Source organism: Nyctereutes procyonoides, unplaced genomic scaffold (assembly GCF_905146905.1).
Source record: "Nyctereutes procyonoides isolate TBG_1078 unplaced genomic scaffold, NYPRO_anot_genome, whole genome shotgun sequence".
NCBI classification, from domain to species: Eukaryota; Metazoa; Chordata; class Mammalia; order Carnivora; family Canidae; genus Nyctereutes; species Nyctereutes procyonoides.
The window spans coordinates 12,552,754-12,580,467 of record NW_026575146.1 but is presented as its reverse complement, the minus strand read 5'-3'; the positions used below and the strand labels follow the sequence as shown (position 1 = coordinate 12,580,467).

The window sequence follows — 27,714 nt, the reverse complement described above, 5'->3', positions numbered from 1 at the left end:
GAAACTACATGATGATTGTCCTCTGATTGACTTATTTTTTTAAAAGGGAAATTAGGGAGAAGGGACCAATTGTTAGAAACCCTTTTCAACATGGATCAGCAATATGGATTTTACCTGAGTAAAATTTTTGACTTATTATAGTTTTTGAAAATGGGTCTGAAAAACCAAAATGGTGCTTAAGAAAGATCATCCTTGCTGCAATGAGCACACAAGTGTGGAGTAGGAAGGTGATTAACAGACTCTTACGGGAAGTGGTACAGTAATTTACTTCGGAATGTAATTTATTTACTCAGTTTTTTATAGGTTATTAGTCATTATGTGCCTAGCATTGTGTTAGCATTAAAATGATTTTGTTTGCACCCCAACATCTATTTTTACAAGGCCTTCATGACAGACGTCTAATAACACCACTTATGAAGAGGGAGACATTCCCCAGGTACTTCTGTACTTTGTTCAACAGAAATTTAACTGCCCAAGTGGATGTGTGATTGATGTTATTCAATGATTAATGCAGCAAACTCCCTACTTTATCCTCTGCAGCAGAAATCTCCATTTAACCCCCTGGGATATGTAAGTGCCTCATTTCTTAAGAAACTACAGTGAGATTAGGGAGAAGGGAAGGCTTCACAAAGCAATTAGGACGAGGGCAGTTGAATCTATCCTCCTCCTTATTGAAAAGCAGCTTCGACCAAGGTACTGCCTTTCTAAAATAAACTTTAACCTCCAAAGGAGTTTGCAAGAAAATTTGATAGGAATATAAGAGGAATAAATAAAACAACCTTTAGGACAGGCTGCTTTTTTTTTTCTTTCAGTGCCTTGAGTCTTCTCATCTGTTTTTTTTTCTTTCAGTTCCATGAGTCCAACAGCAGAAAATCTCCCTGAAATAAGCATTTCTAAGTGCATCAGAGTTGCTTTCCAGTCTGCAAAAGCCACTTTCCTGTAGCATGAATATTTTATTTTTTTCTCATCATGTAACTGACATCTACATGATGTGAAGCAAAATACTTTTGGTTCTTGTCACTGCTATTTACAACTGGAAAAGTTATCCGGAATTGGATCCATCCTACAAAAGAGCTTCAAAAATAGGTGCCTCATATTGTGCCTTTAATTCCTCTCCACTTGCCCTGCATCTTCATTAATAGCAATGAAATGAGACAGTATGAGAAAAGATGAAAAAGTGCTACATATAAGTATGGGCTGGTGTTTTTCATTGTTTTGTTAATAAATGTACATTTAACTTTTGTTTTTAAAGTCCTCTTCCCTCTTGGACCTGGTGTGCCCATGTTTGTAAGCATCTTCTTCTGACTTCAGGGGCACCTTAATCTCCTTTAGTCAACTATCTTCTTTAAGATCTTATTTATTTATTTGAGACAGAGAGAGAGAGAGAGAGAGAGAGAGAGAGAGAGAGAACCTGACCATGAGCAGGGGGAGGTGGAGGGGAGAAGCAAAGGCAGAGAGAGAAGCAGACTCCCTGCTGAGCAGGAAGCCCAATACAGGGCTCCATCCCCAGGACCCTGGGATCAAGACCTGAGAGGAGGCAGACGGCTGAAAGAAGAAAGCAAAGCAAAGTAGTGTGGGACAGAATAATAAACAGATAAAAAGTTCCTCTACTTTCCCACTTCCCTGTGGTTTTTAGGCAAATGGGATTATATTATATATGTTCTCTAACTTGCTGTTTTTGCACAAAACAATTTACCTTGGACTTCTTTCTAGGAGCATATATAACTCATATCCTTCCTATGAACATTTGCATGCAAGCAGAGATAGATGTACCCTAACATATAAAAGAACCAGATTCTCATGGACGGATCTTCGGTGGGATTTTGGCTATTTACAAAAAATATGACAATGATTATTTTTGTTCACATGTATAAAAACTATAAATGTCTAAATGGAATTAGAAGATCAAAAGATGTATAATTTACATTTAAAAGCAAAATTTTCATGTTAAAATTTAATACATCCTGCCAAATGGCTCTCAAAAAAGGTTGTATCACTAAATTTACACTCCTATTGATGCTACCTGAGACTGCAGATTTCTCAAGCCCAAAACAATATTTCCATCCCTGGCAATATGAAAGAAAAAAATTAACTTCTCAGTTTTAGAAGTTTGCATTTGTTCAATTATAACTGAACTTGAACTTTGCATACAGTTAGCAATCAGTTTTTCCACTTCAAATAAACTGTTGTTTTTAAATTGACTTGTTTACCTTTGTATCAATATGTAAGAACATTCAGCATTAAGGAAATTAACACCTTGGCTTACGTATTATGTTTTTCTAAAACTGTATAATAAACATTCTACTTTAAAAGGATATTCCAAGTTTTATAAGCAGACCCCTTATTCAGGGCAAATTTGTTTTTTTGTTTTTTTGTTTTTTTTTTATAAATTAATTTTTATTGGTGTTCAATTTTCAGGGCAAATTTGATTTAAAATCATTTCTATTTAACTCTCGCACTAGGGAAACTGGATTTAATCAATTTTTCCAGCGAAAGTGCATTCTCCTATTTTATTTAATCTTAAAATAGTTGTTCAGTGTAACTTTAATACAGTCATTACCTCAAAGATAGATTTATGTTTCACAAAGAATCAAAAATTAGGAAAGAACAATGAAAAGTCAAATAATGATAACCATCTTCATGTCTCATGAAGTCTTTTTTAAAGTTTTACTTACTTATTTGAGAGAGAGAGAATGAGAGACAGCACAAGCGGGAGGGGCAGGGAGAGGGAGAGAAAACCTCAACCAGACTCCACACTGAGCACAGAGCCCGACACAGGGCTCAATCCCACTACCCTGCCATCAGGACCTGAGGTGAAACGAAGAGACAGATGCTTAACCACTGTACCACCCAGGCACCCCTCATGAAACCTTTAGAATAAAAGAAATCGAGAATATAAAGCATAGGGGTGCCTGGGTGGCTCAGTGGTCAAGTGTCTGCCTTTGGCTCAGGTCGTGATCCCAGGGTCCTGGAATCGAGTCCCACACTGGGCTCCCCGAGGGGAGCCTGCTTCTGCCTATGTCTCTGCCTCTCACTCTGTCTCTCTCATGAATAAATAAAATCTTTTTAAAAAGGATATAAAGCATAGAACATTTATGAGGATTTCCAGCCTTACTTGGGAAGTGTCCTTAATTACTTTGCCAATTTTTTTTTTTCAGTATCCTTCCTACTGCAATTCTCTCTTTGGAGGATGTATCCCAGATTCTCTTTATCCGTGTCTCCTCCCTTTCACAAATTAGCACACCTATCCTTGGGAATTATGTATTTTCTGAGGGAAATAACACTTGGCTTAAAAGTTAATCATTGTCAAGGGAGATCAGTGCATCTATACATATACTATATGTCTTAATCATATGCAATATTATAGGAACATCATTGTCCAGAACTCGGACAACCAGGCAAGCAGTCTATCAGCAGCTGTGTTTCTACCTTACTTAATTAATGCTCATCAAAGTGCTATCTCTGGAAATTCTGGCATAGTGATGTTGAATGAAGTAGTCTAAACACTAAAGGCTGTTTTGTATAAAATGAAATTATTTATTTTTTGCCAATTTCTGAGAATCATGTCATTCTACAATTTAACCCCTAAAATCTATGAACTTGTGACTCAAGTTCAATTTTATACAAAGATAACTATTTACCTATGTGTACAAACCACTGTTTCAAGTTCCAAGTAGTTTTTGATGCTGAATGGTTTATTTGTTTATCAGTCAACTGATTGACTTTGTGATGTAAGAAATACATTACTCCTTGGATGAAAGAGTCTATTAAATTGCAGGCATTGTAATAAACTGACTAAATTAAAATCTGATAAAATTAAAGGGAGGTAGAGAAAATAGTGTCCTGGTGGTTAACATTTTTAGTTTATTTTTAAATACAATGAAATGAGGGTTGTTATTGCAAACATTTCATTGAACACTTTTATTTATAATATACAATATTATTGTTATTTTATTGATATTTGTTTTTCTATTTTTTAATTTTGTTTTTGTTTCTGTTTGGGCAAGGGAGATCAGTGCATTTTGTTTTTGTTTTGTCTAAGTAAAGGAAAAGAGACAAAACATATCAGAAGATAGGCAGACTTTCAGCCCACGGATTATCTGGAGGTGGTGACATATACAGACCTTCCCATTCATTACACCAATATTTACTGAACACCTACTGAGATTAATTTGGGTAAGAACTGAATTAAAAGCTTTTGAAATCTGAGTCAAGGGCTCAGGTAATTCACTGAGCTTAGAAACTCCTCAGAAATCCCAAGTCACTGGGGTTTTAAACCAAAGTTTCTGTCTACCCCAAAATAAATTCAAATTTTAGTTATACTATGTTAATAACAATTGTGGAAATATAATCAATATGTCATTAGATGATTGCATTTCTTTAAAAATTACTTTATATTGCATCTTAATGTATTCACAAGATAAAGATGGTTTAGGGGGAAATGTCAGTACTACTAGTTTAATAAAGCATTTCCTTTTACATGTAACAGAATTATTATTGATTGTAACCCTCATTGCTCTCTGAGAATAAATTCTTGCAGCAAGAGGGCTGGCAGTTAACTGGGTGCTGGCATAAGCTAGGCCACTGGGGTGACTGAATTGTCCTGCTTGATAGGCAAGGTGGGTAGCAAATAGGATTACTTCAGGGGAAATGCTGGGGGCAGGAGTATTGAGTGAATCTCCAGCTGAGACTGTGTTGCAGAGCATATCCTTATAAGGTAAATCCCAATAGCTGAGGACTGTGGGGCAGGGGTGGGGTAAGAGATGTTCAGTGGGGTTGTGGGTTTGAACTTTGCATCAGGTGGGATGCAACCTTTTATGATGCTACCACAAATCTTTAAGGATTGTGGACTATTTCTTGTGGAAGCCAGTGAATAGAAAGAGTTGATGTCAAGATCAGCTCCAAGTAAAAACAATACAATATAGATGAAAAGCAGAGGAGATGCCTCAGTAACATATACCGAAAAATAAAAATTAAAATAACAGAATTATATGTCAAATGCTTTGCCATTGGTTGTGCCTGGGGTTGTTATTAGGCCCACGCAACACTTCTCAAGGCACAGAGGCCTGCCTCTCTGGAATAACAATCAGAATTCTCTACAAAACACATTCAGAGATTAAATCTTTCCAAAGCAGACCTCTATGGGTGGTTTATTAAAAGAAATTACACACACATAATCCTCCACAGAATTTTAAGTCTTAAGGGAGCTGAAAGCCAACATTATCGTGGTTTATAAGTCAACTGAGAAATTTTTTTCTTATGCAAAACATAAGAAATTCTTATAAGTCTATTTAATTTTCATAGATTTTAAAGGAAAAACAAGTGTTTCTATGTGGTCTCTGTTCCATTATCACGTATTTCAGGGCTATTCACACCATTCTCTTCTTAATCATTTAAACAACAAATCTATTATAACATGTGTCTGATACTTAATAATAATGGTGAGAGGAGACTGTCTTCAAGCTTCTCAATCCCTAATGTCAGTAACTTTCCCCTGCAAGACTGTGCTCACTGTGAATGCCCAAATGAAGTCTCTACAGGCTTCCAGAAGAAATAAAATCAGTTGGTAAGAAATGTCTGACTCCAGCAGTACTTCTTTCACAGATTGGTAGGTGATTTGCATGCTAGTCAAGGATGTTGCAAATGCCTCCCTGATTTATATCACCAAGACAGAGAAATTAGATGATGACAGAATGTGTGTGAAAGCTCTTTGTAAAGTAGCAACAAAATATAGTTCTCTAGTATCAAAGACAGACACAACTAACAAGACAGTCTCAGGAATAGTATTCCTGAGGCAAAGGAAAAGTATTTGCTTATGAAACCAGAATTATAAATAATGAGGTACAACTATACACTAAATGCCATAAAGATTCATTTTCTTGTATACATTGAGATGCTGATTTTTTTTTTCTTTTGAGAGAAAGAGAGAGCACATGTGCATGCACATAGAGGGAGGGGGAGGGGTAGACAGAAAATCTTGAACAGACTCCATATTCAGTGTGGAGCCTGACATGGACTCAAACTCATGACCCTGAGATCATGACCTGAGGCAAAATCAAGAGTGGGATGCTCAATCAACGGAGCCACCCAGGTGCCCCATAATTTTAAGAGATTCAATGCATGTGTTGATATAGTTTGTGTCATTCAGAGTCCTTTTATTGATAGTGTATGGTCATTTTCATTTCCTAGCAGCTATTGTTTTTTATTAATTTCTAATTTTACTGCATTATGATCAGAGCACATGTACTGTATGAAACCATTTTTTTTAATTAAGATTTCTTTTGTGGGAAGTATTGGAATTGTTGGATTTTTTTCAAACTAGGTAGACACTTGTTTTTGCTTTTCCTTCTTGAGAATCAGGGTATTTCTTCCATGTTTAGATTCTAATATTTCATTATAGAAAATTGTCATTAACTTTTTGAATATTGCCCATCTCCCATTTGCTCCTCTCTCCCTGTGTCTCCCTGAGACACAGCAGGTGCTTGTTGGACCTTCTCGTTGTGTCTTCCACACCCTGAACCATTCTTTCCTCTCTTCCACCTCTTTCTCTGTGTTCTTCATTCAAGGTGGTTTCCTCAACTATATCTTCCAATTTGCTAATTTTCTCTTTCAATGTGTCTAATATGCTAATTTAACTCATTCAGTGGGATTGTAATGACTGTAATTTCCATTGCTAAATATTCCATTTGTTTCTTTCCAGATCTGCCTATTCTTTATTTCTATGACATCATGTGGTTTTGTTACATATTCAATTCTTTTTAAAGATCTCTTTGCTTATTCCTTTTATTTTAGAGTGTCTGATTTTTGTTCTTCCATCTGTAGTTGTTTTTTTTTTTTTAATCTGTAGTTGTTTTGGTGCAAAGTCTCTTGATTTTTGCCTCTGATAACTCTCCTCTAAGATGGCATTCCTTATGTACTTTGTAACATTTTGCTGTTGTGGTTGTGAATTCATCTTCAGGGGTTCAGCTGTTTTTCTGGGAGAGGTTTCTGTTATGGACTAAACCATGTCCCCCACCCCCAACCCCTATGTTGTAGCCCTAACCCCCAATAGGACTGTATTTAGACATACATCCTTTAAAGCACTGCTTTTTTAAAGATTTTTTTAAGTAACCTCTGTACCCAAAATGGGGCTCTAACTCACAACCCCAAGATCAAGAGTTGCATGCTCCACCAACTGAGCCAGCCAGGTGCCTCTTAAAGAGGTGATTAAATAAGGTAATAAGGGTAATCTGATAGACTCATGATGTCCTTATAAGACAGAAGCACTAGGGTGACTCAGTAAAGCATTTGACTCCTGATTTTGGCTTAGGTCATGATCTCAGGGTGGTTAGATCAAGGTCTACATCGGGCCCCATACTGGTCGTGGAGCCTGTTTAAGATTTTCTCTCTCTCATGGGCACCTGGGTGGCTCAGTCAGCTAAGTGCCTGCCTTTGGCTCAGGTCATGATCCTGGGGTCCTGGGTCGAGCCCCACAATGGGCTCTGTGCTCAGTGGGGAGCCTGCTTCTCCCTCTCCCTCTGCTTGCACTCTGTCAAGTAAATAAATAAAATCTTTAAAAAAAAATTTTCTCTCTGCCCCCCTCCTCAAAAAAAAAAAAATAGTGCAAGAGACATCGAGGTGATATGCACACACAGAGGAAAGGCCATATGAGGATGTGGCAGGAAGGCAGCCGTTTGCAAGCCAAGCAGAGGGGCCTCAGGAGAAAGTAAACCTGCTAATATCTTGATCTTGGACTTCTAGCCTCATTCTGCTGCTTAAGACACGCAGTCTGTGGCATTTTGCTATGGTGTCTTAGCTGACTGACTAGTTCCTGACCCACAGGATGTGAAAGTGATCTCACAGAAAGGGGGTTCTGCTTCTGTCAGATTCCTAAGGACTCCCAAGGCTCTGGATGTAGTTTTATGTTAATTTATTGGCTTAGAGAGTGCTCTCCAAGAAAATGGACTTACAGCTAGCTTTCTGAGCAAATAATATAAATTCAATCCTCTCAGGATAACGGCCTAGGATGGGATCAGTTTTTCTCAAATGATGTCCCTTCCCTGGCTTTTGCCCACTCTTGGGCTCAAATATAGCAAACGTCTTTGCTCTTTCCTTTGGCCAATGAGTGGAATTTTGCTAGTTCTCCTGAGGCTCCGGGCTCTCTGCAAGGGATGGGCTTCAGCCTCCCTGCTCAGTGAGTCTAAGGCTTTATCTCCTGCCTCCAGCTCTCCCTCCTCCTCTGCCCATCCTCATCCCCAAGGGTCTTTACCCAAGGCTAAAACCCCCAGAGGTCCCTGCAGCATTGGCCTGTATTTTTTGCTTTGGCTTTGGCTTCTTGCTTTGTTTCTGATATCTGGGCAGTTTGTTGTTCCATTTTATTCATCACTTCCATGAATTTGTACTGGAAATAGTAATATAAGCAAGTCTTTTCATGCCACATTTGTCTGCCATGTTCACTTTCTAGTGAGTACTAGAAGGTGTAGATTTTTTTTCTAACATGCTAGAAGTATATTTGTCTTTGTGAAGTAGGACTAAATTTGTCTTCGTAGAGTAAGATTATATGAGTTAGTCAGAAAATTCATCACAACTATTTTTTTTAAAAGGTTGTATTGTGGGTAGGAGAATAAATTGATTTTAGAATAAGTAGCCTTCAAAACTGTGATGGCATTATCACCAGGGACCGTATTTCCAGACTTGACATCACTGTGATACGCACACACACCTGCAGCTTTAGAGAAAACAAATGTAAAAAGGTATATATAAGTTGAAAAGCAACAAAAAAGTCTTCACCTTTGTGCTCATCTTATAATTACGAAGTCACCACCATCTCATCAGCCTTTAGTACACTACTATAGACTTAACAATGCCTCCCAAAATTCACATGTTGAAGCCCTACCCCAATGTGATGGTATTTGGCCTTTGGGAGGTACTTAGGGCTAGATGAGGTAGGGCATTATAAGGTTAGCTCCCTCAGAAGGAAATCAGTAGCTTTATAAGGAGCGGAAGACAGAGAGACCACCCTCTCCCTCTCAGGCACTCGAAGACACAAGGAGAAGGCTACTTGCAAACCAGAGAGAAGGCCCCTCCTTACCAGGAACTGAATCAGCTGGCACTTGGATCTTGCATTTCCCAGCCCCAGAATTGAGGAATAAATGTCTATTGTTTAAGCCATTCAGGCCATGCTATTTTGTTATAGCAGCCTGAGCAGACTAATACCTCCAAATACTGTTCATTTAGTTGGAATTCATTTTCCTACCCTCTGCTTATGGGGTCCCTACATACTTACCAGATAAGTAATAAATGTAGCTTGTGATTACCCAAATTCAGAATATTTACTGTGCAGTCAAGTTTCTGAAACCCATTTAAAGCTCTTCTCACTACGATGTATTCTTAATTATTTGAATTCTCCCTCTTATTCAGCTGAGGTCTGATGAAGATTAATGTATTCCAGAGCCCACAACACCAGACTTCATGCTGGGAGGTGTCAGATGATCTTACCAGTATGTAACCACCAATAAACAGCATGTCCTGGGGAAAGGCTAAATGGGTGAAATGTGCATGCTGTCAGGTGCTTGCAGCGTTAAGTGTTCTTTTAACAACCTGGTTTGTGGGAAGAGGAAGAAGTACAATGCGCTCTCTCTCTCTCTCTCTCTCTCTCTTTTTTTTTTTTTTAGAGACAGAGAACAGAGCGCATGCATGTGCTCACGAGCTGTCCGGAGGGGCAAAGGGAGAGGAAGAGAGAATCTTAAGCAGGTTCCACGCCCAGCACAGAGCCCTATTTGGGGCTCAATCTCACAACCCTGAGATCATGACCTGAGCTAAAATCAAGAGTCTGGATGCTCAACCAACTGGGCCACCCTGGTGCCCCAGCACAATGCTCTCTCTTACTAAGGTATCATGAATTCAAGTTGAGAAATCTATCGTATGAACAGAATAGGTCCATGTAGCCATCTAATGACTACCAGGAAGAGGAGTATTGAAGGAGGCTACGAATGAAGCTCCAAAAGGAACCAGGAGACTTTCTGCCTTTCTGCCTGTTCCATTATAGCTTCAACCTTACCAGTTATTCAAGTTGTCCTTAAAGGAGTCCTTGGGTGGAGCATGTGACTCTTTTTATTTAAGACTTATTGAGAGAGAGAGAGAGAGTACGGGAGTGGTGAGAGGGGCAGAGGGAGAAAGAGAATCATCTAGCAGACTCCCGCCTGAGCAAGGAGCTCCACATGGGGCTGGGTCTCACAGCCCTGAGATCACGACCTGAGCCAAAAATAAAGAGTTGGCCACTTAATTGACTGAGCCACCCAGGCACAGAGCATGCAACTCTGGATCTCAGCGTTGTAAGTTCAAGCCCCATGATGGGTGTAGAGCTTACTTTAAAAAAAAAAGTCATAAAGGAGTCCCTGAAGCTTTAAATAGATCTGTTCTCTCCATTTCCATTTGCAAAGCAAATGACTTGGTTTTGTTATCCCAATTGCCATTCAATTTCCTGAAATGATGGCAAAATAAGTTACACTGTAATTGTCTGGATTTCTTTGTAAAAGAGTTATCGGCAGTCTGCCTTCTCCAAGAGGGGTCCTGAGTCAGCAGCACAGGTATCTCCTGGGAGCTTCTCCAGTGAAGCATCTCAGGCCCCACTGAGGAGCTCTGAATCAGAATCCACAACTTATCAAGATCTCAGGACGAGGCACAAGCACATTGGAGTTTGAGAAGCTCTGGTTTATTGTATTGTTCTCTCCACCTAAAATAAAGTTACCTTTTTTGACTCATTAATAACACCTAGGGAACAAGATGAAAGTTTCCCTAGAAACATACCTAATGTGGCATTTTGATATTCTATTAATAATTAGGAATCACAGTAGGGTCTCTTTCTCCACACCTAATATTTAAGTCTATAAGTGACTCAAAAAAATTGTCTCCATTTTGATTTAGTATGAATGCGGTCTTGCTCACAACTGCTAAATTGGAAGCAAAGAACTGCTTCCTTTCAGGTTAATGGGTTTTCCCTCATCAAGCTGTCCTTCTTTCATGTAATCTAGACTTGCCTCCACTTATTTATTTTTTTATAACTGTTCTTCTTTTTAATAGGATTATGCATCCTCCCAATATTAACAGCAATTAGACTCACCTCATGGCGCGTCATGCCAACTCAATCTGCGACTGTCAGAGCAGGATGATCTTACTCTTGTCTCAGTAACAAACTCTGACAACCAAGACAAAGCAGCAGGCAACATACATGAAGAGAATTAACAATAAAGGATCACAGATGACAAGAACTTCTCAAACATGATGGCTGCCTCTGCCTGTTCCTACCACGTGGAAATAATGGCGTTCACTCTGCTAGGACCCAGAACACAGACACAGTCTGAAACCACATATTTTTCAGAATAGTTTTTAAAGAAGACTCTCCAAAAAAAAAATAAAGACGACTCTTTTAAAAGCCTTAGAAACATTAACATTCTCTTCCCAAATCTAATCTATTTAATTTTATTGGAAAACATTTACATAGCTCATCAGCAGACTCTCTAGTATTGAGTAATATTTAGCATGCTGTAATCACAGGAAGGAGAGATTTAGATTAAATGCTGCTTTTTATTACTATTCAATCATCATAAGTTGTTCCAATTTTTATCTTTTTAGTCAACAGATTTCAAAGGTGGGAAAATATCTTCATTTGCAGACATACCTGTATTTATCTCCTATTATATTTTCCATTAGTGTCTACATGAGATTTATTTTCAGTGATTCCTAACAAAGTAAAGGTGGATCTTCTAACCCCAGATGTTAATAATATAGCCAAATGCACTCTATCTCTTAGAGATGTTATGAGAATAAATCAGATAATATTTACAGGGGAATTTGACCTCACTAGAGGTAGTATATAAATGAAATGTGGGGAGAAAAAAAGCCTTTAAAGAAAAATTTCCTTCAATGGTAGCCAGATTAACTTGACTGTACTAAATTATGTTCCAAGTAAATAAAACAAGCCTACTAATAATGGTTCTGCTGGTTGTGAAGAAATGCCAAATACTAACCGCCAATTTCCAGGTTTAGCCAAATCCTCACGCATCGGTTTGGATATACCATAAATGGAGCTCCCTGTCTATTTCTGTATCTCTATATTTATTATACTTGGGATACTGGTAAAAACCAGTTGGAGCTTATGTTGGAGTGGATTATTAAAATTATTTTAAACCTCCTTCTACATTTAATAACATATAAGGACTGTTAATAAAGCATTGATGTAAATAGAAATATAAGGGCCTCTGTAACACATATATATCCAGACAAACTATTTTTACATTTGTATTATCTAGAATCAAAAAGAGATTTTAGCAGGATAATGGGCAAAGAAGAAATCATACTACTCCAGATCAAAAGGCCAAGTTTTCCTTAGAGTTACAAGGCAATTGTCAGTTATAGTCTTAGAATTATTTGTGGGGCAGAGGAAAGCCCCTCAGCCCCAGATATTTCTCAAACATCCTGCCAACATGACCCAAATTCTACCATCTTAAATGCTTCTGAGTTTAGGGAAATGACTCCACATTCATAGGAAAAGACAAAAATAAAAATTCATAGAAAAAGACAAAATTAAAAAGATAAAAAAGACATGCAATAATGTAATAAACCAACACTTACTGTATACCTACCATGTGCCAGGCACTATTTTCAGTGCTTTGCCAGATCCCTATCATTTAATTCCCACTGCAGCCCTATTAAATAGGTAGTATTATTATCCCAGTGGTATAGATGTGGAAACAGTCACACAGAGGTTAAGAAAACTTGCTCAAGATGACACAGGCTACAAATGGCATACATATCTGGACTCCCACTCTGGCAGCCTGCCTCTACGGTCCATGCTGGGAACCAATATGTTTTCCTACAAGTGTAGGAGGTAGCACCACACAATACATTACTGGTATTTTAAAACATTATTTATTTATTTCAGTAATCTCTCTTCCCAAACTCACAATCCCAAGCACACTCCCCTGACTGAGCCAACTAGGTGCCCCTAAATTACTGTCTTTTTTTTTTTTCAGTTCACTCTTTATTTGATGTGTGGTCACTCCTTCCTCTCCAACCTTGCCCCCCCCCCCCCCAGCCCGTAAATACTAGAGAAGCTGCACCAGAAGAGGACACGAGGCTGAGTGGAAATTACTGTCTTAAAACGAAACAAACAATACTTTGCAATGAGTGAAATAAAGAAAAACGTGAAAGTTGAAAATGTTTAGATTGTGTTTAGGCCAACTGTTGCATTTTCTCAGGAAAGCCAAAATTTTAATGTTAGGGCACGCTTCACCTTTCCATTTTGAACAGAAGACTCCTGAATAGCAAGCACTCACCGTAGCATCTTTTGTGTTGAAACTGTTCACCAAGAATGCAGTACTAGATAATGTGCCAAAAGTAGACACTCAGGTGGAAATGAGAAATGCAACACGGAAATGAATTTAAAGACATAAATATCAGAGGAGCTCTGATTACATACTGTGAGTAACTGGTATCTGTAACGTGACTACTAACTTCTGTAGTAAGAGGCTACCACGGATCTTTAAATGCATAACAGCTTCTTGAGACATACAAGATAAAAAAAGGCCTTTAAAATTGTTGTCCAATGTCAGAAGTATGTGCTGTACATGTTTTCTTGTTTTGTTTTAGCCCATAAAACACACAGTTTTAAAAAAGAGATGAACTGATATTCTGGTTTCCCTGCTTCTAACAGAACACCGCAATATGGTTAAGTACAAACCTTTCCATAGCAACAGACATTGTATATCAGACATGAACCCTATGTATCTCCCTTGAAGAAAGCTTTAAGGTTATAACAGACAAATTCAAAATAAAGCCTATGATCCCATCACCCTGAAGCCTGCTTCCCCAATGAGCTCAAGAAAGGATTCATTGACAAATGACTCACCATGGCTTCCTATAGCTCATTTCTTTGCCTTCCTTTTTCTTTAAATGGCACTTCAGCCTTAATAGTTACAAAGGTTTCAAGAGAGAAGACTAGCGCCACCTGAAAAAGAGAGGCCAAAAATCCAATACAATCATGGTTTGCAGAAGTTCATGGGGGGTAGTGGTTTCTCTACCTTGAGACCAAAGGCATTTCATTCCTGCCACCCTTCACTGCTTTATTTAGTGCTTTTCCACTCTACGAGCATTATGTGAACACTGACTGCCTGGTTAGTTCTAATTCTAAAATCGGTATTTTGCATAAGGGAAAAGGTAACTTTGGGGAAGAGATCTTGAAATGTTTTCCTAAGTATGGATAAAAAACATGCTATGAAGCCACTGAGAGTAGTGGCTAAAGAAAGTGCAAACTGGGCTCATAAGGATATCATTGCATATGCAAACTATAATTACACTCCCCAAACACTTGCCCGGGTAGAGTGGGTGCCTCCATTTGCTCACCCCAATTAGGCAGGAGGCACTGCCTAGGGCCGGAGAGTAATCTACCCACTATTGTTTTGGTGTGGAGAGAAGTGAATGCTCTGTGCAGCTAACATTGTGCTTTGTTTTTAACATGCAGAACTAGGCTTGCAGACGCTATTGACTGTGCTTAGGAGAGAGGAAGTTAATGATATGTTGTGAGTTTATGTACTATATTTCATCCCTATTCAGGTTTAAACAGCATCCTCCTCCAAATCTTCTCCTCTAAAGGTTGCAGGCTGAAAAGTGAAACAGATGGTCCAGTTTTATATTTCTTTTCCTTTAGAATTTCTTATGCAGCTCAGGGACCTTGGTCTTCTGGGATCTCAAATTATATTTCAGCCCATTATACATATATCAGTTTTGATACTGAGATGGTACGTAAGAATTATTCAAAATCCACATGGCCGCTGCCTTGGCTGTTTCTTAGTGTGCCATGTGCTGTTCATTTTAATTGAAAATATTCTAAAAGCAAGATTGATGTGTTTTCTATCCCCCTAAAATAGAAGTGGGTTCTGGGCTCATAATTGAGCACTCATAAGCCCCCTCTCCTTATTACCATGCCCTCTCTAATTTGTGCCTCTGTTTGTACAATATAAATGGCCTTTAACGGCCCTTCACTCATACAATGGTCTCACTAACCCAAAGAAAATTAGTAGCAGGCAAAAGCCTATTTTTACTGACACAGAGACAAAAATGCTAATTACCTTAAAATATTCTCAAGTGTATATCTTTGGCATCCTTCCAGGCAAGGCTCAAAAGTTTTTTTTTTTTCCCTGTTATTTACTAGTCATAGGGAAAGTTGTTTTTGTTTTATATTCAGGTTCACATAAGTAGGTTTATATTTATAATTAGAAATTTTTTATTTGGGGTCCAGTGTACCGGTGATAGGTGAAGCGTTTGGTTTGCTTTCAACTTACTCATGTGTACACTTGAGAGAGTTGCCCGTTTTCATAATTATGTTTTGCACTATTTTTGTTAAGGCACTCAGAGACATTTGCAGAAAAATTTTAACACCTAGAATTTTTAATTTAACATATTAACTACCACAAAATATTAACGTTTCCCCAGAATCTCTCTTAATCTTTCTCCGAAAATTAAATTTGTTTGTCCATGTTTACTATCTGCAGCACTCCTTTCTTTCCAAGATGGTTTTAAAACTGAAACCTTTGATGTACAAAATAAGTAATAATCAAGAAAATTAAATGCAACTTACTAAATTATAGTATCAGGTGTGCTGATGTGATACTGACATATAAATGATGAACTTTTTCATCATTTATGTGACAAATACTCATCGAGGATATATTATTTTCAGAATATCTTGCTAGGTCTGGCTATGTTTTTATAAAAAATATAAATAAGGTGGAAGTGCTCTTCTTTTTGAGGAAGTTTCAAAATCAAGTTTTGGGAAAAAATGTATTCGTACTAAAACTTAAGTAACAGTACAGAAGTATAGTAACATTGGAAGGCAGCAGAATATAAGAGACCACACGTTGGTGGAAGGGGAAATGATAATTAATGGCAAAAAACAAGTAGGGTCTAGCTCAATAATAAGCAATCAACTCAGTTTTTAAAAATAGGCAGAATATTTGAATAGAAATTTCCAAAAAATTAAGATCTAATGACAAGCACATGAAAAGATGCTCAACATCATTAATCATTAGGGATATGAGCTATCACTACACACCCTCCAGGATGGCTATCATCAAAAAGACAGACAATATCAAGTGTTGGTATGGATGTGGTGGAGACATTGGAACCGCTGTATATTGCTGATGGAAATATAAAGTGTTACGGCCACTTTGGATAACAGATTGGCAGTTTCTTAAAAACTAAAACATCAACTTACCATAAACTGCAACAATTCACTCCTAGGAATCTACCCAAGGGATAGAAAACGTAAGTCCAAACAAAGCTGCATATGTGAAAGTTCAGAGCAGCATTTTTCATAAGAGTCAGATACTCAAAACGACCCAAATGTCAGTCAGCTGATGAACAAAATGTGCCCCCACACCATGGGATACTATTCAGCAATAACAAGGAAACAAGTACTGATACACGTTACAACATAGATGAATTGCAAAAACATAAGATAAATGCAAGAAGCCAGATGCAAAAGACTCCATTTATAGGAAATGTCCAGAAAAGGCAAATTTATAGGCACATCAGAGATTTCTTGGGGCTGGAATAAGAAAAGGGATTAATTGCACAAGAGCCTATGGAAGCTTACTAGGGTCACGGAAATGTTCTCAAACTGGATTCTAGTGATGGTTGCGTGACCATTTACATTTACTAAATATCAATCAGTGTGTGCTTACAATGAGTGGTTTTTATGGTACATAAATTATACTTCAAAAGAGCTATTAAAGAAAAAAAACAGCTTAAGTGTCATATGTTTTCATAAGAGTGGGTGAAAGCCATAATCTGAATTTTTCATCTCTGCTTCGATGCTGAAATGTAACACGAATGTGTACCTGTGACAGTAAATGGGAAGAGTTCTTCACAGTTTGCAACGTCCCTTACAAGTTTCGGATTTATTTGCTCTTCACACCAATCCTGTGAGGCACAGGGAGCAAGAATTACATGATCTACAATAAGCGCTATTCTTTTTCCTTTTAGCTTTGCCCTGGGGAAACTTCAAATACTGTATCAATTACATAATTTAAAAATCAAGGCCTATTATTTATTTATTTATTTGACTGTGTTTATTTATTCACGAGAGACACAGAGAGAGAGAGGCAGAGACACAGGCAGAGGGAGAAGCAGGCTCCCTCTGGGGAGTCTGATGCGGGACTCGATCCCAGGACCCAGGGATCACGGACCTGAGATGAAGGCAGCCACTCAACCATAGAACCACCCAGGTGCCCCAAGGCCATCCTATTTATAACATAATCTGAATAAACCAGATAACAAACAGGATGGCAACCCTAAATCCTCCAGATGCTTTTACAAAGACAAGTATCTTCCATTTGCCAAACAATCCTGAACCACAGGGAAGCCCCCACCTGGAGGCTCAGTATACTGGCTGTTGACAGGCTTGGCCCGCCCCCTTGTCCAGCTGCCTCACTGAAGCCTGGGGTGCTTGTTCACTCTGAAGCATTTGCATCTACAAATATTGAAATGCATGTAATATAATTGTATATACAATTAGGCACACAATGGCTAACATTTACAGGAGCTAATATTCCCTGGCAGAAACAGAGCTGCCAAAAAAGCAAAAATGGAAACCAGTGTATTGATTTGGTTCACAGCAAACCCTTCTGTAGGATTTCTCTTGAAAGCTCAGAAGGAACTAAACAAACAAATCCAACTTAGCCTGAAGCAGAGAATGACATGTTTAAGAAATGTGACTTATAAACAAAATGTCCAATTATGGAATTGAAAATGTATATGGCATATGCACAAATAGGCTTAGATGAGTTAAAACCACCCAAAGCTCCCTTATTTTAATAATATGTTATGCGACACAGGCCACACTCGGTGGTCTGCAGTCAGTGCAAGATTTCGAGCTCTGGTGTATGAGGTCAGCCTCTGTGATGAGGCCTCCCCGTGCCGCCCACTGCTCAAGGAGTTATGTGTGGAAGGAGCTCTCAGTGTGGACCAGGCCCAGAGTCATCTCCACATCAAAGTTTCAGCTTGCCCGTCCCAGCCTCGCATTAGCTGACTTGGTGTATGCTACGCAAGGCCCCCACTTTCCAAAGAAGGCTCGAAGGCTTTCTGTACCTTGGTGTCCTTTGTCTCCCCACGTGAGCTCCTGAAATACTTTCACAGTGACTTGTGTTGCTTAAGGATGTTTCCAGGATGTGTGATCTAACACAAACTGTGCTTCTTGACTATGACTTAAACAGGCTACCAGACTGGGTTAGTCTAAACAAATGTACAAAATAATTTATTGCAGTCAATAGTTCATTTTGGTATTTTTAAGTTGTAAAAATTTCACATTAATTTATACAATGCATTACACAGGGTAATGGAAAAAAAAGCATGCGATTCGGGGCCAAGACACTTGTGCTGGGGTCTGGAATGCACCTCTATAATCCAGGTGATCTCCCTTGACTTGCAGGACCTCAGTGTTCTCAACGGCCAACAAATCATCTTTGGATAAAAGAGCCTTTAAAGTTCTAATCATGATTTGACAATCATTTCTTGAGATGCTGTTACTCTACAACATAGAAATAGTTATCTAAATAATTTCATTGAAGTCATATGTATTTTTGCCTTAACATGCCTTCTGGCCTTTTCTGAACGGACAGGATGAAACACCTGAGAATTTGAAACTCACAGGCACAGAATCCATTTGCACTAGGATAAAATGCCACAAAAAGTTGCGGTTTGAGGGTAAGAATGATAAAGTCCAGGAACCAGATATTAATTGAATGGTACTTCACAAACATACACACACAAATAAATGCTTATACAGGTGCAAGGAAGAGGTCTGTCATCTCAAACAGGGCTTTTATTTATTTTCTTTTTAATGAGTCTTAGAACACTATGCTGGCTTTCACACTCCCTTATGCCCTACTGTTCCTCAAAAGTGCTTTTGTGACCCTGACGAGAGTTGAAAGGCCTAACTTATTCCTCCATTGCCCCCTCAACACCTTTGTCCTTATTTATGTACTTGTCTTCTACTTAGTGTTTTGTTTGAGAAAGAGTACCTGGATAAACATCATCTGAAAACCACCATATTATACAACATAAAAGATTTCTGCGTTAAGTGCTGTATTTTCTAAAAAGTGTTATACCTACCACTTAAAATATAAGTCATCTTACAAGTTGTTTCAGCAAAAACTAAAGGCTGGAAAGTAATTTTTCATTTATAATTTTAGAGAAGACTATAAATGACATGCTATATTTAATTTTGGAGTCCCTGTGCAAATCATTAAATACTTTAATAACTATACAAATATTAATATTTGATACAAGGGATCTTCTAAATTGTGGCACAATCATAACTCTGGATTGATGTGGTGCTAAATGGGAAAATCCTGTTTAGACAGTTGTAGGAGAAGAGGGTATTCAATGAAACAAGTTTGATAGTCTTATCATCATAAAACTGGTATTTGGTGCAATTAAATCTTTGCCAAAAAGAATTTTGGGAAAAGGAACAGTCAGGAACGTGGAGTGCCACCCCCACTGCCCTCCACGACCGGTTCATCCATCTCTTCTATGAATGGTCGCTTGGTCTGCTGGTTATGACAAGTTCTTTTGGCACTATGATTTCAGTAATTAAGAGCTGGTTGTCACATAATTTTTTAAGGACATGTCAATCCGAAGGGTGTCCTTCGGATTTAAGTGATATAGTCAAAACAAACAGTCTGCACACATCTAAGCTGATTCTAAAGAGAGCAATTAATGGCTTTCTGTTTTTCTTATCTTTATGTGGAATCTTATTTTGTCCCAATTCCCTAACATTTTTAGATTTCCAGCGAAAGAGTTGTTCCAGTCCTAAATAAAAGACTACCCCACTTTGAAATTTTTTATCATTGACTTTTCTAATTTGTCTAATTGACCCAGACAACATAACAAAAAAGTAAAAACAAAACATAATCTTAGGGTCATTTCCCCATGATTTTGAATCTATATACCACCCAGACAGGTTCTTTGTTACTGAGAGACTTTATAAGAAATAAATTATTTCAGCCAAAGGATTTTCATTTCTGTTCCCCGAGAGTCTGTATTTTTCCCATAATAATAGATGGATTTAGATTCCTCTGTAAAATGCTTTAGGGACCACTGAGATATAAAAATGACCACTATATTGGAATAAAGTAGAAAGGGGTGATTTTCTTTTTACAGAACACCCTCCAGTAAATAACAGGAAGTGGAAGAGCAGCTGGTGTCACCACGAAGCTCACTGGAGAATGTCTTGGAGAGTCATGAGGAATGGAGTCATTTCTCAGCTGTTTGTAAACCCCATGGAGATGACAGCATGATACGCTCATCAGTTTGGGCTTGTATATCTTTTGGGTCTGACTTCCAGGAGGTTTAGATCATGGTACAAAGCAGAGTGGGGAAGATTTCCTTTCTCTTTGACAGGTGGCTCACTTTCTCTTTTTGTTTTCTTCCTGCAAAATAGCTATTGCTTTTTCTAGGTCCCGGACTATTCAAAAGGCAGGCACTAATGAACACCAACAAGCTCATTCTATAGGGAGCCGATACTTCCACAGTTCACACTCCCATCTACTTTTGTCCTTGTTATTATGGGAACCTGATTTCAGTGGGCAGACAGATCTTCCAGGACAGGATTTGGAATGATTGTGGGGCCATCCCCAGGCTTTGGAACGAAGCCACCTGAAGTCCCCATCCTGTCTCAACACACACACATGTCCCGGGGTCTCTGAGTTCACCCTGGGGAGAACAGTCCAGCACAGCCTGAAAATTTATACCAAATGGGATCCCTGCAGCCAGGTTTCAAAAGCATGTTGGTGGCTACAGCAGCAGGAGATTTGCAAGTAAACAGGCTCAGGGGGAAAAATGGGAATTCCTGACTATCCCCACCACCACCATTGTTTGTAAGAGTCTTAGAAAGAAACAATGATTCTGTTGGAAATGTAAAAACATTAGAGAGTTGGGGCAAAATATGATTCCACATAATGATAAGGAAAACAGAGAACAGTCAGAATTAACTGCTCCCTTTCTGATCAACTTAGGTGGTGCAGAATGTTCGTTTTGATTACATTCTATCACTTTAATCCTAAGGACTCAATTCGAATTGGTGGCAGGGCTCTGAAGCATTACCTCTCTTCCAACCCTAGCTAGCTAGGGTACTCAAGATGGTGATAGTGGTGGAGGTGGGGAGGTAGGGGGGTGAAGAGGTATCCTAAGCCAGCAGCCCACAGGACTGAACACCAGGACAAGAACTGAACAGTCAGGACAAAACACCTGAGAATTTGGAACTCACAGGCACAGAATCCATTTGCACTAGCATAAAATGCCACAAAAAGTTGCCGTTTGAAGGTAAGAATGATCAAGTCCAGGAACCAGATATTAATTGAGTGGTACTTCACAAACATACACACACAAATAAATGCTTACATACAGGTGCAAGGAAGAGGTATGTCACCTCAAACAGGGCTTTTATTTATTTTCTTTTTAATGAGTCTTACAACACTACACTGGCTTTCACACTCCTTTATGCCCTACTGTTCCTCAAAAGTGCTTCCTTCTCCTTAAAGGCCAGCTGGATACTTAGCTGGGAAGCCCTGAGTTCTGGGACTTTCACCACCAAGGCAGGTGGACACCACCCAGCTGTGGCGGCAAACCTGCAGGGCTGCTCCAGAAAGACAGGCACATGCCACACAGAAGAAGAAAGATCCACAAACAACCCCAGGTTCCCTCCACCCAGGTCTTGTTACACCTGGTTTCTCAACAGCAGATTGCTTAGCCAACCTTAATAATCTCAGAGGAACTGCCAGGGCAGGAGGCCGGATTCCAACTACCTTTGCCCTAATTTATTGAGGGCTTTAAAAGCAGAAAATAAAACTTTGAACTCAACTCATCTGAAGCTTTATGATTCAGGTGTCCCACTTGCCTTTAGGGGCACCAAAGATCACTGAAGTTTAAAGAGACACAAAAACTTCTGCGAGCTGCAGAACAGAAAAGCGTGTCCGGACCCGACCCAGCTGGTTCTCGTAGCACATTAACTTGGCAGGAGGAGCACAAGTCCCGGCTCTGCCCTGTTCCTTTTCTGATGGATAGCATCTCGGGGCCCTACCCTACGTCTCCCTTTAATCCTCCCTCCTCGACAGACTTTCCGCGTCTAGAAAGAAGTGACCCTGTGGCCCAGGGAGCAAAAGCAAGAAGGAGAAAACGTAGGGGAAAAAAGGAAATGAAAACAGCTTCTGAGAAATGGTTGCAGAGAAAACGAAGGCAAGGGTGAAGTTATTTCCATTCACATAGTATGAAAACCTGGGCGTTTAAGGAGCTGGTCCTGCAAGGAGCTGGTCGGTGTGACTTTACACCAACAGTCTATCAAGGCCGTTTCCTTCTCTGCCTGGCCGGTTTGGTTTGGTTTGAAGATTTATGTTCGGGAGGGGGGGCAAGGGCAAGGGGCTAGAGAGGACCTCAAGCTCACCCCCAGCCCCCCAGCCCTGAATCTCAGAACCCAGAGATCACGACCTGAGCCCCAATCAAGAGTGGGAAGCTTAACCCACTTAGCCACCCAGGCGGCCCCTGGGCAGGTATTAATAGCCACCCCATGGGGCTGCGTGAGGCCTGCCTGAGCCAGCCAATTTTTGTGGCTGTGCCCAGTCTGGGGCGCTGTCAGGTAGGTGATGAATTTAATTCTGAAACCGAGACCCCGTAATCATTCAACAGAAAGCCATATAGCGTAATTTAGAAAATTTTTTACACTCGACGTGGCCTCTTTTCGTTACCGGGAAAGCCAGGCCCCATAGGAAGGAGCCACTGTTGGCCTAGCCTCGGGTCAGGTGGACTTCTCTCCTTCGCCCCAGGAAGTCGAAGCTTCCAGGGTGCTCCAGAGGCCCACCTGGCTCTTCTCCCCGGGGAGAGAGGCCTGAAGCGAGGGCCGCCTTCAGCCCATCCTTCCCGCGGAACTGGGCCTGGAGCACGTCCCTGGGGCAGGAGGGGCACTCACTGGGATTGCTACAGCCCCGGCGTGCGTGCGCGCTGGGGTGGGGGCGGGCTCTGGGCTTGGAAATTACCGAGGTTCCTCCGGGGTCCGGGTTAGCCACGCAGAACTAGTGCACGTGCACGGAGGCCCTGGGAGGCGCCGGCGATGCCGGCTGTGCGCGCAGGCTCCGCGGGGACCCGGCCGGCCGGGCCCGGGGCTGCAGTCGCTCCTCCCCAGCGCCAGCTCGGGCCCGCGGCGCGCGGCCGGGGAGGGCGGGGCGGGGCGGAGGGGTCCCCGCGGCCGGCGGCCCCGCCCCCTCCCCCCTCCCTCCTCCCCCTCCCCCCCGGGAAGCGTCTAGAACGCAGGCAGCGGCTTGTGAACGCGGGCCGCGCTCCCCGAGGGTGAGCGCTGGGTCAACAAGGTTGTTGCCAGTCGAGTCGCGTCTGCGAGTTACAGGAACCCCCCCCCCCCACGGTGGATTCTTGGGGAGAAGGAAAGGCTTTGGGGCTGGGAACCCACGGACCGCCAGCCCCCAGCCCCCTCCCCCCCTTTACATCTTTGTGAATTTCTGGGTTGTGTAACCTTTGGAGCCTCTCCCTTGGGCCTGCCTGCCTGATGATCCTTTCCGCCCTCGTAACCCTCCACTTCCCACACGCTGGAACTGCTGAGGTCATGTGGTCAGGAGGTACAATTTCCCAGTTTTTCAAACGAGAGCTTTTAACCCAGAGACTGTGGTGCATGGCTACAGGGCGACATGAGCGCTTCTCCAGCCTGTGCAGCCTTCGGGACGGAACGTGGGTCGCTCTGACTTGGGCCGAGCCGGGTCCTCACCCCAGGGTGTAGCCACTTGGGACAGGTCACCCCTTATTTCTCCTGGAGGAGACAGCTGTGTTTCACCAGGGGTAAAATGATTTATGTGCACAATTTAAATAGTGTTTTGGAGCTCCGAGGCATGCAAAATGCAGCATAACTGGAAGGTACAGTATACTTAAGGGAAAATGTGGAATGCACTGAATGTTTTCTTTTCCTTCTTTTAAAGCTAGTTTAAATCTACTTCACTGACGAAACTGTTTAACCATGTGCAAATGTGTCACTCTGCCCTCTGACAAAGTCGGCCAGGGTTGGGAGGATCGGCCTCAGCAAGGCTGGGAGCGTGGCTTAGTCATGCAGGGCCTGCTCTGAGCCACATAGTTTCCTCTAAATCCAGAATTTGCTGAAAGAATGAAATGACTGCAACTTTTTAGGGATTCAGCCTTTCTTTACTCTCTTCTTTTAAATATGTATGTTTCAGGGAGAGGGGGCGTATATGTTTTAATTATTCTCCCAGTAGAGAGAGTTTGGGTTTTAAACGAAATTGGGTGATAATTATAATTGAGTACTCTCATGAAAAATCCTTTGTTTTTGCAGGAATTAAATGTTCTGGTTTGGAAATCTTGGTTTTGCCAAAATAAAGATGTAAAAGTATTTTAAAAAATTAGTCCAGCTGGAACCCCCACCCCTTGCCAGTGCACACGTGTGTGCGCGCGCACACACACACATACACACACACTAAATTAGCCCAAATGTCCATGATTGCGCCTCCAAATAATTAAATTTCTAGAGATGAACTTAATTTAAAATTTTTCTTATATGAGTATATTCTGAATCATTTCAGGCACACGCACAGGCAAATCCCATAGAGAGTTGTATAACAACAAACACCTGTACTCTAGTACTCAGTCCAAGAGATAGAGCATTACAGGTGTACTTGCAGTCCCTACCTGCCCCCATCCATGTGTTCCCCCAACACATTTCCCTTCCTCACATTCCACAGATAAACTTTACCCTGCATTTGGTGTTTGTCATTCCCATACATTAAAAACATTTTTCGTACACATGCATATATACATAAATTATAGTCAACATGTATAATGTTATTTTGCGTGGTTTTAATCTTTATATAAACAATATCATACTCCACCTACATTTCTGCCATTTTTAGATCACTCCACATTGTAATTTTGTGATATGCCCACCTTGATTACTGTAGCTCTGTTTCCTTCTTTTTAACTGTTGCCTAGATATTCACCAGGTAGATATCTGTGCTTCTGTTGATGGATATAGGTTGTTTCTACTTTTTCTCTATTATAAGCAATGTTGCTATGAACCTTCTTATAAATGTCTTCTTGAGCACAGGTGAAGACTTTCACCCAAGAGTGGAAATATTTCAGGACTGTAAGTGTGCAGTCTGTGACTTTATTAGATGCTGACTAATTGTGCTCCAGAGGCACTAGTTTCACATTTTCACTGTAGAAAATACATATTATAGATGAGAAGAAAAAAAGGAAAAATCATTTTCCATCTCTCCATTCAAAGAAAATCACTTTTTTTAAAAAAGGGTGAATTTTAAGGGCACCTGGCTGGCTCAGTGGGTAGAGCATGCAACTCTTGATCTTGGGGTTGTGAGTTCAATCCTAACTGGTTGTGGAGCCTACTTAAAGATAAATAAAAATAAAATCTCTAAGACATAGAAAAAGGTTTTTTTTGTATATAAACTTTCAAGTTTATTCTTCTGTGATATATATATTTAAATATATGTATAAACACCTTATGTATACATATGTGTATATACATATAAGTGTATAGATAAGATATATATATTTGTATATACTTAAAGTTTCTTATATACATGTGTATATACATATAAAGGTACGGATAGTGTGTATATATATATATATTTGTATATATTTAAAGTTTGGGAATCCTGTATTTTTAAAGTTTATATAGTAAGCATTTCACCATGTCACTAAATATTCATTTAAAAATGTGATTTTAATGGCTATAAATTAGTTCATTGTAGGAATCATTCTTCGTTTTTTGGGGTTTTTTTTTCATTGTTTTATATAATTATTCATGTGTTAAACATTTAGAGAGTACTTTCTTGACAAAAAGTGCCGTGATGAAGTACAAAGTGGTTATAAACAAAAATATTTTTTTATTTGTGTTTTATGGTAGTTTTTATGGCTTAATCAGTCTTCTTGCTGGACCAGCTAAAATCTTTAAGAATAAAATAAAACCCTTTAACTAATTTTAATTTTTTAAAATTCTTTTCATACTAATACAACTTTTTCCTTTCCCTGGTAAAGAAATGTAGCACTACTGGGGCTTGTGGGTGGCTCAGTGAATCAGGTATCCCACTCTTGATTTCAGCTCAGATCATGATCTCAGGGTCATGAAATCGAGCCCCGCATGCATCTCTTAGCTCAGTGTGGAGTCTGCTTGAGATTGATTCTGTCTCCCTCTTCCTCTGCCTCTCTCTTCATTTGTGTGTGTGCATACTCTAAATAAATAAGTAAATAAATAAATCTTAAAAAAAAAAAAAGGAATGTAGCATTATTTAGTGAGCCATTTTGCAGTGGATGGGCATTTGGGCTGTCTCAAGTGTTTGCTGTTAGGGAGCTGCTGTGTGAATGTCTCTGCTGATTTGTCAGGAGAGCTTCCCTGCAGCCTCAATCACCAGTAGCCAGTGATGTGACTAGACAAGTCGCTTTACCCTTCTGAGTCTCAACTTACATCATCTGCAAAATGGAGCCAACAGAGGTAATAACTAACATTTATTGAAGGCTTATGACAAGGCAGCGACTACTTTAAGTACTTTGCATGAATTACCACATTAAATGCTCACATCTCTTATCAAGTACATACCACCATTACTCCCATTTCACAGATAATTAAACTGACATTTAAATAATTAAGCCAGATTACAATTAATGAGGGGCAGAACTGTGATTCAAATTTGCAGACTCTGCCCCTAGAGCCTGCCCCCTACTTTGTAACACAGACTTTGTCATATTTGCCTTTTCTTTCTCCCTCTCCAGAATTTTTTTTTTCTTTTTGCTGAACCATTTTAAGGTTGTAGACATCTTGACATATCACCCCTAAAGACACCTCCATGCTCTTACCAATTTAAATGTATGAGAGTTTCTGTACTTTTACATCCTCATCAACACTTGGTATTGTAAGACTACAAATTTTTGCTAATCTGATGGGGTGTGAAATGGTGTCTCATTGTGGTTTTAATGTGCATTTTCCTGATTATTTATGAGGTCAAACTTAGGAGACCATTCCTTTTCTTCCCCCCTTTTATGTGAAATGCCCATTCATTTCTAGTACTCATTTAAAAAATTGGTTTGTTTGTCTTAAAAGCTTTTCTTTTTAAAGATGGAATCTAGCATGACAAATTCTTATTGTAACCTCTAGTTACTCAATGGCTTGGCATCACAAATAAATGGCCCATGGAGAATGAAGCTGAAAATAGAGGAATGCTTTTCTAAAAGCGGTGGCTTGGAAATTTGGGTTTCAAAGGTAGAAATGAAACATACGGCTTCATGCTGAATAGCAAAATATACCAATACTTATGAAATTTCCCAAGGTAAGTAACAGAAATAGAAGCAGTGCTATATTTAAGTAAGAGAGATGAGTTGAGTTCCGTGTCCTATTTCCCACCTGTCCTATTTCCAGGCGCTGAAGTCTAAGTTATGAGGATGGTTGGTGGAATGAGTTCCAAGTACGTCTGCCTTTGTACCTGTCCTTTAGACAGTGAGTGGACTTCAGTCATTAGTGCTTCAAGTCACTCCATTCCACCAGTACTAAGCGTGGAAAATCAATAGTAGGATCGTTTAATAATGCTCCAAAGACTTGAAAAGAGCCTGTTAAGAGAGGTTTAAACCAAAATAAAGGAACTTCAGAGTAAGGTGTTC

General features: G+C 39.8%; 1 long non-coding RNA gene across 1 annotated transcript in view; it reads right to left on the bottom strand.

The window, feature by feature from the left end:
- Window positions 1-23,216, bottom strand: part of LOC129499659 (uncharacterized) — a 32,530-nt gene extending 9,314 nt beyond the window's left edge. The window contains exons 1-2 of the long non-coding RNA XR_008662431.1: window positions 23,067-23,216; window positions 13,889-13,987 (exon numbers count right to left, since the gene is read on the bottom strand). This is a non-coding gene — a long non-coding RNA (uncharacterized LOC129499659). The remainder of the gene's footprint in view (window positions 1-13,888; window positions 13,988-23,066) is intronic.
- Between the last annotated feature and the right edge of the window lie 4,498 nt (window positions 23,217-27,714).